Below are 7169 nucleotides of genomic sequence, written 5' to 3' on the forward strand. Positions count from 1 at the left end.
ATGGGTAAACACAGGTGAGAACAAAAAAAAACTCTAAAGAAATGAAAGTAGATTTATAAAGAGATTGGCGTAGAGATTGTCGTGGAAGAGTGAGGTTGATTGGGAGAAAGTCAAGGATATGGATATGGAAGAACTTCCACAAAAAAATGGATACGGAAGAAGGCCATTTTGGGGAAATAAATTCATTTTCTCTTAATCTGGGCCTTCTATTTGGAGTTGTTTTATTTTAATCTGGATCATACATTGAAGTGCAGCTTTGATCACTAAATATTCTAATCTTGGTCGTCCGTCGAAGTGCAACTTGAATCTGGGCCGTCATTTACAGAAAAGGATCATATTGCAAATGTGCAAGGGCGGCTAGACAATATCCTTTATTAAGAAAGGATGTTTATCACAGTCAGCGTTTTCCCTTCTGCCTTATTATATAGACTAGGTATGGCCCGTGCCTCCGGCACAGACATTATCGTTGAACATTTTAAGCCTTATATAATGTGTACTTTTTGTTATCTAAATTAACCTTCACTTAGCACAAATGGACCTTTTATTATTCCACTTGTAGCATAAACAAACCAAATAAAATATTATTTCGAAATTAATTACTAAAATATAAACAAATAAAAATTTATTCTAAATTTTAAACTGGTTTGGTCCGATAGAATAAAGACCTGCACATTTGAATTACTATTTGGAACAAACAAAACACATTTTTTTATTAACGATGTTCTAATTAACTTTAAGAATTTATTAGATATTTCTCAAGTAAATGGAGAATATAAACCTTGCACATCCGAAGGACAAAGGAATTGATACTAGCTTCAAGAATCAATTAGGAGTCCTTAGCAGAAACAAAACACAATTTTCTGCTGACTTCAGAAATCAATTATATATTTCTTAAGCACACGGAGAATATAAACCTGCATATATGAAGGACAACATAATTGATTAACAATCACCCAATCTACAGAGTAAAACTAAATACTGACCAAAAGGAGATACTTAGGAACAACCAAATGAATTCGACTTCGGGACCATAAATCGAGTAGCATAGATAAAAAATTATTAATATATGTTGCTTGTTTTGGTTTGACTAATGTCTATAAGAAAAGAATCTAGGGAGAGAAACAAATACAAATCAGATTTCAGTACTATGTTTTGAGTCCCTAATTCGTTTTAAGAATTGCAGTTTTTGTCAACAAACTGAAGTAAAAAATACAAATAAAATCGTGGTTCAACCACTACTTTGTGCAACTTCCTCAATATTGGTATCTCCAAGCATTATTGCCTAAACCTGAGACTATTAAATCATCTTTCCTACTAATAAATGAAAATTTTGTGTTTCTTAAGAGTATAACACAACATGCTAAAACGACTTTATTAGGGAAATTAAACTCAAACCTAACCTTTTCTTCAAGAAGCACGACTGCCATATCTTGTGAACTCGCTTCGCTGACAACGTACCAACAATCTATACACAGTCTCATTGCAAGTTTTCTGCACAACTGACTGTCCATATTAGGAAACTGGGTACCCGAACTTGCGCAAAATTGCGAAAAATACGTAAGCAACTGCAACGATAGATAGCTTTATTGGGAAGATAAATCTGCAAAAATATGTTGAAATCTATACTCAACATACATAACTATAAACAACAAAACACTCGCAGGGGCTTCAAGTTTTGGCACTAACTTAAACCTCTAGAGGAAATTTTACAAATGATTAAGCAAACAGAGGAGAAAAGAATAAGAAATCTCAAAACTACGTTGTTGGAGAGAAATAAGTCAACAAATTTTTATGCCTAAAAGACTAAGTAAAGTTTCTGGAATAAAATGACATGAAGTGAGTTAAAGCCAACAACTTTTAAGAAGCATCTAAAGGAGAATAATTGATGCATTTTAAACGAAAATAATGCAAGAAAAAACTCTGAAGTACATGAAAGAAAGATAATTTTCACATTCCACATCATAGTTCCTTGAACATGCACACCACCTGCACAGTGGAAATGGCAGTGAGGGATTTACACAAAATCAAAAGTTCTGTTAAAGTTGAAATTTTAAACTCTTTCACGGATATACTTGATCACAATTCTCGAAACAACAAAAAGACAAAACAAAACGTCACCTATCGAGCAGTGATAATATCCTCCTCATTGATGTTATGAGTTTTATTGTTATGAGTATTGAAGCTCTCACTTGGTCATATCCTCAACCAGATCCTATATGGATGAGTAAGACACAAAAATGAATTCTTCAAAAAAAAAACCTAATAGCGCTATCAAATTATTGAATACAACCCATTATAAGTACAAATTTCTCTCATTAACTAAAATGGATCGAAATAATAATTTAAAATAAATTATATTCTGAACTCGATACCTTGCCATGTATCTAGGATCCTAATTTGAAGAGTAACCATCTTGAGAAAGTTTGCATTTCTTTAGCATACTTGCATGTATAAGATCTCCAAGAAACTGGGCATGTGTGAAACCATGCACACCACTTTTAGCACTCTGCACAAAATGATATGTATATATGTTAGTAAGTAATTTTAAGTAGGAACGGTAGTTTAAGAGTAAAGCATGTATTAGCATGTTGAAAAGCATAGCTCCCTAGTGATACTTGCAAAGTTACATAAGAAAAAAAAGAAGTATGGAGAAGGTGACTTATTATACCTTCCAAGAACTCCCGTTCCCTCATACGCAATATCCTGTTGCTCATATATTATTTCCAGATTGTCACGATCAGTGTTCTTACAGTTCTCATTGAAACACCCTAATTGATTTTCGAAGAACCATCTAAGGGATCATAAACCACACGGTATCTACATTCTTAGGAACAAATTGGTTCTCACTAAGAGCCCCATATTAGCATTATTGAAATCAGTGTTATGTTTTTCTCTAGATCTTCTTACTTGTACCGATATCACTTCGTTCTCTAGTAAAAAATGGAAGGATATTACAATAGTTTCGTTAAAAACCGTGTCGGGCCAGAGAGAAATCAAATGTTTCTCTTAAGATGGGTGCTTCAAATAGTCGAAATGCTGCAAGAAACAAATCCAAGCTATTCATCCTTTGGTGGACTGATAAGAGTAACTTCATTTGACTTTAGTGTTAGAAAATCAGTATCTAAACTTAAAATATAAAATATTTCATGTAAAATGATGATGATTATGGATCTACGATTCCTAGAAATCATTTCAACTAAAATGTATAATGAAGTTGAAGTTGAAGGGTACTACCAGTAAACACAAAATATTTCATATAAAATGATGATGATTATGGATCTACCATTCTTATAAATCATTTCAACTAAAAATGCATAATGAAGTTGAAGAAGTACTACCAATAATTTCTGCAAACTAATTGATTACAAACTAATGGAGTTTAAGATTTGACGAATAACTCCGTCCATTCTTCAGTCATAACATATATTGCTTCTTCTTCCTCCACTTCTTTTGTGAACTCTTCCTGCAACAACATAAAGTCATCTTATTAGGTCAAACTTAGTCAATCAAATTGATGATGAAAACCAACTGAGTTATAAACCAAATTCTGAATAACAATAATAAACCCAATCCTGGAATATCATAAACCCCAATTCTGAATAACAATCAAATTACAATAACTATTAGAGAGAAGGATATCAATAATAAACCCCAATCCTCGACTATCATTAACAATTAGATTCTAGAGAGAGAGGGAGGGCAAATGATAGATTACCAGGTGATTTTGCCTATAGAAAAACCCTGGTCCATGTTTTGTGAAGATATAGGGGGAAGGAAGATTGTAACTCCTATCTTCTGGTGAAGGAAGATTTGGGTTAAGATTGTAACTCCTGTCTTCTTAATGGGCGGATTGAATTTGTGGTACTATTTTCTGGTCGGTTTTGGTGAAGGAAGAGTCGCAAGATAATGAACGGTGAAGGAAGAGTCGCAAGATAATGAACGGTGAAGGAAGAGTCAACGGCGCAGATGAGATCTCGGACGTGCGAAGAGAGTTGAACGGTGAAGGAAGATTTGAGGATATTGTAACGCGCGAAGGGAGTTGAACGATGCAGATGATGATCTCTGGCGGCCCAGATTAAGGGGTTTATTTACTTTCCTGCATTTAGTGGGTGAATAGATTTTGGTAGGTAAGAGATCAAAGGTTGAGGATGCTATTAAAACCACAATGAACGATCAGATTTGTCTTTTAGCTTGTCCCAGTCAGCAAAAATTCTTGCCTTTTATATAATAGATTCAATCTACTTATTTCCTTTATTTAAGCTAGTCAACCATTTTAAACATGTAGCTTAATTAGTTTATTGCATGTTGACAAAAAAATAGTTTATTGCACGTGCTGCCAATTAATTGGAAATGGATTTAATGAAACCAATTACTCAGATGTAGGATGCACTTATTTGTTTATAAGTGTATGGTTGACCTCGAAGTTAAAATGAGTATTCATTGTGAAACTTGACATAAAACAGACATCAAATATATTGGTGCATGGAATGATTAAGCCTTTCTAATTCACCTGTCATAAGGTTCATTGTGCTTTTAACTTTCATTTTGTTACCCCTTTTTCTAAACACATGAATAGTAACGAAAATAAGAAATAGTGATATATACAAGTTTTTTTTTTGAGAACCGATTACATTATCGTTACAATTGGCATTGAATACATCAAAGATGTGATAAGTTTGCTAGTCGTCCACTGAAACTCTAACATGACCTGGCCTATAGCCCACTCAAATTCTAACATAACCTACTATAGCCCAACTAGATCTGATATATACTATGTATATATATATATTGAAGGCATCTAATGTGGGTGGTTCAACAGTAATACACACAGAAAAATCGAAGTCAAATAAAAAATGACAATCCAGATCACGGAATCAACTTGCTACTGATTGGGCGCCGAAAATACTGCTAGCGGTTGATGGCTATTATCAGTTGATTTTTTTGTTTATCCCGGATGCGTACATGAATTTTGTAACAAGCATGTCAATATTGGGATGTGGAAGGACACCTAAATCATTAAAAAAAACAAAGGGATAGGTTCATGTGAGGACAATCACATCTCCTTCGCAAGTTGGCTATAAATACATCCCACTACCCTTGCCACACTTATCATCAACCATCATCTATACTAATAGACTACTGCTACAATTACTGACTACAGATTCTGAGTAGCTAGAGATTAGAATGAGGATGCCATCATCATTTCTCTTATTGTTTTTGTTTATCTCATCGTCCTCCTCGGTGCTGATTGGTAAGTGGTATAGTGATAGATGCGGAGACTTTGGCGATGATGTTTGTCCAGAAGGCTCTTGTTGTAGTATCTGGGGTTACTGCGGGAACACAAATGAGTATTGCATTGACAATTGCCATAGTCAATGCACTCCAATTATTCCTGAAGGTAGATGCGGTACAGAGTTTTCGAATGCTCTCTGTCCTAAAGGTTTATGTTGTAGTCGCTGGGGTTATTGCGGCTACACCATTGATTACTGTGGTTATGGTTGCCAGAGCCAATGCAGCATTAGATGTGGAAACGAATTTGGGGATTCTCGTTGTCCTGAAGGTTTATGTTGTAGTCTCTGGGGTTACTGCGGCAACACCATTGATCACTGCGGTGAAGGTTGTCAGAGCCAATGTTCTTAATAGCCATCCCTGGGGGACACTAGAGTAACTTCATCTACTAGTAATTTAAGTTTTTGCTAGCAAAGCAATAATCAGATCTTGTGTAATTTGAGTTCCTGTTATATCTCTTTAGCATAATCAGACCTTAAAGTCAACACTTGGTTTCCCAACTGGTTCATAGTGTTGACATAAACTCCAAAATCCTAGAAAAGGTAGAATCAATAGTAATTGAACTTGGGTTATTAAATAACGTTATAAGTTTATCGGACTTTAGGCCCCTTTCATGTTGTTGGGCTTTAGAGTTTAGACCTCTTTCATTATTAGTTTAACTTAGGCAGTTATCGTGTTTAGCATATATTCATGATGTATCAATGCCTTGTCACGCCTACTAACGTACATCTAGTTGATTTCTTCTTCATCTTCTTTCCTTTTCCTTCTAATCTTCCCTCTATTTGCGTGAAAGTTTGGTTTACCATATCTGGATTTGGTGTGGAACCCCAAATCCAGACGAAAAGGTATGAGAATGATCACAACTACCATGAGGTTGAATTTCTTAGCAATCACCACCACCTTCTCCACAAGCATAACCAATGGCTTTTGATAAGCCCAACAATGGGTTTATACCCGCAAGCATACAGGGTCTAGTAATAATAATTCTCAGAAATCTGAGGTCGATCCTGATGATGCATAAAATGTCTAGACGTTGACTAACGTCTGAAAAGTCAAGATCAGACTTGAAGTCAACAAAGTCAGGCCGGGTTAAGGCAGCAGGACCGCTGAGCTCCTGATGGTCCACCGAATATTCCACTAACGGGGAGGTCGGCCAGAAGAAACCAGCCCTGCGAGACGCCCTGTGCATGGACAGATCAGCCCTGGGGTCTTCAAAGGAGTGAGGGGGGTCCACACAGGTTTGACCAGTGCCTTATGCCCAGAATTGGGGATGCAGCAGCCCAAGCGATCTATCGACTTAATCCCCAAACTTCTAGAAAGATCTCAGTCAACCACATATCTCGAAGTGTTTAAGCCAGTTTGGACTCCACGTATCTGAAGGAAGAAACTTCTCCTTTAGAGTCTATCACACCGACAAGATATCTACGAAAAATCCTTAAACTTAGGAACTTCCACTTATCAAAGATCCAGGATAGACTTTGAGAGAAACCCTAGATACTCAAGGGAGGAAACTTTCCCTTCGGATTGACGGCAACCGCCTCACCACCGCCACTAATCACAATCGACCGAACATCGCCTATAAAAGGCCCCCCACATCGTCCTTCACAGGACATGATCTCTTTACCCAAAAAGATCACAAGAAACTCAGAGTTCTCATAACTCGTCCCCCAAAAGGATGAATCGATATTCATTTTTTTACTGCAAAGAGCACCCTGACTGGCTTGTGCATCAGAGCGGTTTTCGAACCCTTTGCAGGTTTTCCCCCCTCGGGAACAGACGAAAGGAGCAAAGAGGGAGCGAGGAACATGAGCCACGAGCTGGAACAAAGAGAAGCAGGGCAGGAAGCAGAGCTGAAAGCAGGAACACAAAGCTAATCAATC

The 7169-nt window shown here is 36.5% G+C and overlaps 1 long non-coding RNA gene across 2 annotated transcripts; it reads right to left on the reverse strand.

Annotated features, from left to right (window-relative positions):
* Positions 1-684: 684 nt before the first annotated feature.
* On the reverse strand, positions 685-4010 carry LOC147556177 (uncharacterized). 2 transcript variants are annotated; one of them, XR_015235004.1, is made up of 7 exons: positions 3716-4010; positions 2669-3463; positions 2373-2506; positions 2119-2212; positions 1930-1986; positions 1401-1600; positions 685-914 (listed from the first exon to the last, which is right to left on the reverse strand). It is a non-coding gene; the product is annotated as an uncharacterized LOC147556177 (long non-coding RNA). The 2 variants fall into 2 exon arrangements; XR_015235005.1 differs by lacking the exon at positions 1930-1986.
* Between the last annotated feature and the right edge of the window lie 3159 nt (positions 4011-7169).

Source organism: Eschscholzia californica, unplaced genomic scaffold (assembly GCF_041429995.1).
Source record: "Eschscholzia californica isolate CP2 unplaced genomic scaffold, dmEscCali1.0.p SCAF_2, whole genome shotgun sequence".
In the NCBI taxonomy this organism is placed as follows: Eukaryota; Viridiplantae; Streptophyta; class Magnoliopsida; order Ranunculales; family Papaveraceae; genus Eschscholzia; species Eschscholzia californica.